The sequence below is a fragment of the Panthera tigris genome, chromosome C1 (genome assembly GCF_018350195.1).
Source record: "Panthera tigris isolate Pti1 chromosome C1, P.tigris_Pti1_mat1.1, whole genome shotgun sequence".
NCBI classification, from domain to species: Eukaryota; Metazoa; Chordata; class Mammalia; order Carnivora; family Felidae; genus Panthera; species Panthera tigris.
Window position 1 is genome coordinate 134,345,280 of NC_056667.1, and position 6,000 is coordinate 134,351,279.

Sequence of the window (6,000 nt, forward strand, 5' to 3'; positions counted from 1 at the left end):
ACACTGAAGTCTCTGGGTGAGTTTAGTTCCCCTGTAAGGGCTGAGCAGGCAAGTTTGGCAAACAATCTAATCTGATATGATGCATGCTTTTCTACTCAACTGTAAAAATCTATTTCATTCAGATATCACCTGCTATTCTTATGGCAAGTCTTTGGAATAGAGATCCTAAATGTGTCAAAAATATGTAATGCATTTATGATAGAAATAAATAGAGACGAGGGTGACTTCAGCTTCCTTTCACATGTGCTGGCCAGCACTTGCAGAATTCAAAGTAGGTTATGTTAGCCTTCCCACTTTCAATGCCTTTATGGATGTGGTGTTTATATACCCTAGATTTTCCAGGGCAGCCCTGGGTTGTAAATATTCTGTCCTGTTGTTCCCATAAGTACAATCATACTTGTCAAGCCATGTGTCATGAGTTTCGGTTTGGAAAATACGGGCGCTGTATGTCCATCAGAGCCTGTTGCTCTGGCCTGATGCCTGATGCTGCTGCTCCACTGTGCCCTACCCCTAGCCCACTTCCCGTACTCGTCAAAGGCTTGTTTCAGTTTTAGTCCACTTGCTCTCTCTGCCTCATGTCTAGGGGACAATGTGAACAGTAAACTAATCTGTGTTAATGGGCAAGCTGGGGAAAATCAGCAGGAGAGGATCTGCCTGGATCCTCACATCCCAGAATGTTCTGTCTCCATCCAGGTAGCTTAAGGGGCACTTTGGAAATTGTGCCTTGACTTCATTTATCTCTAAGACAAAGTTGTTCTGCGGGTGGTTGGTGGGGACAGATACCTTTTTTTTTTAAATGTTTATTTATTTTGAGAAAGAGAGCATGAACGGGGAGGGGCAGAGAGAGAGAGAGAGGGAGAGAGAGAGAGAATCCCAAGCAGACTCCAAGCTCAATGGGGAGCCCAATTGAGAGCCCTAGGCGGGGCTCCATCTCACAACCGTGAGATCATGACCTGAGCCGAAATCAAGTGTGGGACACTTAACCAACTGAGCCACCCAGGTGCCCTGGCAGGGCCAGATTTCTTTCTTTTTTTTTTTTTTTATGTTTATTCATTTTTGAAAGACAGAGACAGAGCACAAGCAGGGGTGGGGTGGTGAGAAAGGGGGACACAGAATCTAAACCAGGCTCCAGGCTCTGAGCTGTCAGCACCAGAGCCCGACGTGGGGCTTGAACTCATGAACCTCGAGATCACGACCTGAGCCGAAGTCGGTTGCTCAACCGACTGAGCCACCCAGGCACCCCGGGACAGATTTCTTAAAGAGGCAAGAGCTCCCATGTTTCACTGCAAAGATGGCTTCCACCCTGTTAATATCTTTGGCTGGCTTTGCATATGTGTCCCAGATACGATTAAATCTCTGTAACAGTAGGAGAGGAATAAAAGGCCAGTGTGCCAACTTTACTTTTCTGCCCACAATAATTTCTTCTGGTATGTGTACACTGCTCAAATGCTCTTTTTACAAAGTTGGAAAGCAAAATTGTTTTATGACAATATTTGCTGAGACAGCAAGATAAATCTATGCCTCTCCATTGTTAAATCCCTGACCCTCATCGAACCCTGACTTAAAAAAAAATATTCTTTAATGAGGAGGCTCAGTTTAACATTTGTATAAAGATGTTTAGGATTATTTGAAACATTTTGTAGATTTCAAGTTCATTGCCTGCCATTTTCCTTTTAACCTAACCTTGTTATTTCTGTTTATTTTATGTGGTTTTATTATGTAAACATATAAAGATTTCTACTAACTGTCCAAACAGCTTGCTTTTAAAATCTCTGCTTAACCACTTTTATTTGTATCACATTTTTTTTTCTTGTCTTGGTTTAGTACTTAACTGTGATAAATTTCAAATGAATCTCCTTTAACTCTTTAAAAAATAACTTCTCATTCCTCTGTGTTAAGCAGTTTACCTTTTAGAAATTCAATCAGCATTCCTTTTGGCAGTTTGCATTATCTTAAAAAGCAGCATTAGTACCTTGACTTTTCAGTGCTGGGAGCATTTGCTGAACCAGATGCTTTCAATATCATCTATTATTTTTAATCATGCATGGTTAAGTCTCAAGAACAGTCTCTTGAGATTGTTGACTACTTAGGAAACTAGAAGAGCAAACAAGTACATGGTATCTTTAGAAACAGGATACAAATTTAGCTTCATTATTATCCTAATCAATATCTGAGTAATTAAGCTGCCTTATTATCAAATTCAAGCTTTCCTTACAGTCTATTATCAGTTTGTCTTTCCTCTTCCTTTATGTCTATATTCAGCTAATTTAATGCTAACATTGTAGAATCACCTGGTCTCTTCTGTTCCCTGTAATCTTCTGATAATTATATTTAACTGAGGGATCAGTATGTTCCACACATATTAACGTCTAAAATCTTAACAATAAATCCGAGAGATTTGTATTATTATCCCCATTTTATAGATGGGAACATAAGTTTTGAGTGGGTAAATCATGTTTTTCCGGCTCACAACCAGTACGAATGAGGCTTAAATTCAAACCAAAGTCTGTCTGACTTAAAAACCCCCGCTTCTAACCACTGTGCTATAGTACTTCCTGTTAATGAAGGATAAAGGTGTCTGTTATGTAAATCAACATAGTCATTGACGATGGACTTCCTTCTTTAATCCTGTAATATGCGTATATGAAAGCATTTATTAATCTTGTCTGCTTTTCCTTTTTTATTTGAAAAATGCCAAAAAGTATATCATACATTCATAAAAATCATATAAAATTAGAAGCAAAAGACTTCCCCGTCCCTCTAAGGTTGCACAACAACCTTACACTCTTTAGTGCGTGTACTTTCAAAGTTCTGCTAGGCGTATCTAGACATGACTCTATAGACATTTCCTTTTAAATTTTAAAGTCTTAAGGTTTATTACCAAAATTACTGTATCTTATCACTTCTTGCTTGCATAGGGAACATATAAAACTTTATTCCTCTGGAAAACGACTGCAAAGTATCTTTTCTTTTTTTTTTTTTTTTTTTTTTTTTGGTAAGGGCTTTGAGAGTCAGAGTCTAAGCTGTGTATCAGTGAGACAAATAGCTTTAAAATATTGATTTTCCTTTTTTTTCCTCCTGATATTTGTCCATCATTAGACTGTAGGAAGAGAAGTTTGGCCAAACACTTAATATTTCATAGTATTTTTTCTCTAAGTGGATGGTTGGAGATTTTTACAAATCCTTTCCTCTTTTAGATCAGAAACGTCTTTTACCAAGAGACATTTAACATAGACTTTTTAGGGCTTCCCTCGTCTACTAAAAAACGGGGATATTTTCATCTTGAACGAGTGAGGGAGGCAAGGATGAAAAGGCTAACAGAGAGGCAGTCATCACCGCAGAAGTCACAGGAGCACGTCTTCGGCCCCTTTGAAGCCATCGGAGTTGGTCTTAGATAAAAGTGCCTAGAAGGCAGAACTTGCCTTCGTTCTTTCGTTCATCAGGGCATTCTCCCTTCCTCCTGTGGGCTCCAACTAAAGGCTATACATCTGCTTTATTGTGCTTACATGCAGGGCTTTTGCTTTCATATCTGTTTTTATTTGCTGGATGCTAAACCATGCAAGCCAGGTATTCTGTCTTTCTATTTCTATCCCAGTGCCTATTTAGTGCTGAATAAATGGATGTAAGATGAAGACCAACTCACACGTGGATGATTGAATAATGACAATGCCTGCTGTTTGGGACCCTGAGAGTAAACGACAGGGATTTGCAGTAAGGTATCAATGTCAGCGTTGAGAGGCAGAGTGTGCTACTGAACACAGTGTAGGTGTGGACTCATTTATCTCACAAACCCTCCACTTGCTAGAAATGTGTTCTTTTCTGAGGTTCGAGGTTTGGGCCTTAGCTGTCCCACCTGTAACATGGACATAATATCACTCATGGCCTGTGTTGCTGTCAAGATTCAATGATAAAATGTTGTAACAGGCTTGGCCCTGATCTTCAGGCTACAGACTTTGTCTGTCTGTCTATCTATCTAATTTATTTCAATGTTTAAAAACATTTACTTGTGACAAAATACACATCACGTAAAATTTACCATCTTAACCAGTTTTAAGTATACAGTTCAGGAGCATTAAGTATATTCATGTTGTTGTGCAAGTGATCTGTGGATCTCTTTTCTTCTTGCAAAACTGAAACTCTGTACCCATTAAACTACAACTTCCTATTCTCCCCCACCCCCAGCCCTGGGAACTACCATTCTACTTTCTGTCTTTATGAATTTGACTAATCAAGGCACTTCGCATAAGAGTATTTGTCGTCTTGTAAGCGGCCTATTTCACGTAGCAGAACGTCCTCTAGGTTCATCCATGTTGTAGCATCTGTCAAAATTTCATTCCTTTTTAAGGTTGAACAATATTCCATTGTACATTTGCTTACACGCTCTCATTAACTGATCCTTGGGTTGCGCCCACCGTTTGGCCATTATGAAATAATGCTGCTGTATCATGGGTGTACCAATATCTCTTCGAGACTCTCCTTCCAGTTCTTTTGGGTGTATACCCCACAGTAGAATTGCTGGATTCTGTGGTAAATCTGTTTTTAACATTCTGAGGAACTGACACACTGTTTCGTGTAGTGGCCACACCATTTAATATCCCCACCCACAGGGCATGGGGGCTCCAATGTCTCCACGTCCTCACCAACGCTTGTTACTTTCTGTTTTGCAGCGCGTCTATCCTGATGGGTGTGAGGTAGTATCTCAACCAACTTTTAAACCTTCAGACAAATTCCCATGTTTTGCCTACTAACCCCCAGAAATAAAATATTGATTATAAAAACAAGTTCGGAATACCATGTAGGCAAAATTAGGGAATGTTGACCGCAGAGCAAGATGTTCCAATGCTTATTAGTTGGTTTGCCCTCAATTATCTAGATGTGAATCTATAATTGTTCTTACAACAGATTTTATGTTCACTGAATCTGTTTAGGGAAAAAGTGTGGATAAGTGAATTCTGACCTGACTTGTTATAAAGAGTATAGAGGAAGCTCCTTCCTTTCCTTGAATGGTACTATTTTGATTCCTCATGTTTTGCTTATTGAAAAGGGCTTGTTATTCTTACTAAGTGATTTAAGATTTTTTAGACATCGCTGTTATGTTTAGACCAATGAGACAAAAGCATGTGAAAGATTTACAACTTTACTGTTAGTTTTATGTGCTGGAGGGAAGGTGGCCATATAGATGCTACCTTAAAGAAGGAGTCTATTTTATCCTATTGAATCAGACCTGGGGCTTGTTGGTCACTGCAGTGAGCCTGCTCGTGAGTAAATGTGGGTGCATTTTAGTGCACTGTAATGTGATTTTTAAACTTGTTCAAACAATGAATTCACTGCTGTCATCACATCTCTTCCGATTTTCAAATGCCAACTTGACACCGTCGTTCTCATTAACAATTAAAAAAAAGTTTTGCCCCTCAAGTTTCTATTATAAGGGATGTATTCTTGAAGTTATGGTTACATTAAAATTCTTACTACAAATGAAGCCAGCTAAAAATGTTTACCAACTTGAATTGAGCTCATCATGTTTTGTTTGCTGAATAGTGTTTTGTGATTTTACCAACATAAGAATGAGTCTCCAAACTATTTTTAAAAGTGGAGCTTTTACTCTAAAGAAGTGCTTGCCTCATTTTCTTCATGCTACTCCAAACAAGATGTTGTTTATTACTTTGAAACACTATATGTAAACCCCAGGAATATGTTAAATATGATTGAAGTCTTGGCTGTCTTTAACAAATTGAAGTTTCCAGAAATTTAGCTGTGTTTAAAAACCAAAGCCATGTTTTCAGGAAAGATTTCTATTTCCAAATATGTGGTTGCCCAAACCTTTTATATTTTCATGTCAAATTCAGCTGCCAAATAACACACACTGTACCTTAGCTATAATAGAAAAACACACATAGACGAGATTTTAAAAAGCACTGCAAGAACTATGATCATATTTCTCGAACTTCTGCTATTCCTATGCATATAAGTGTGTCTTCGAGTGAGCTCTATAAGGCGCTG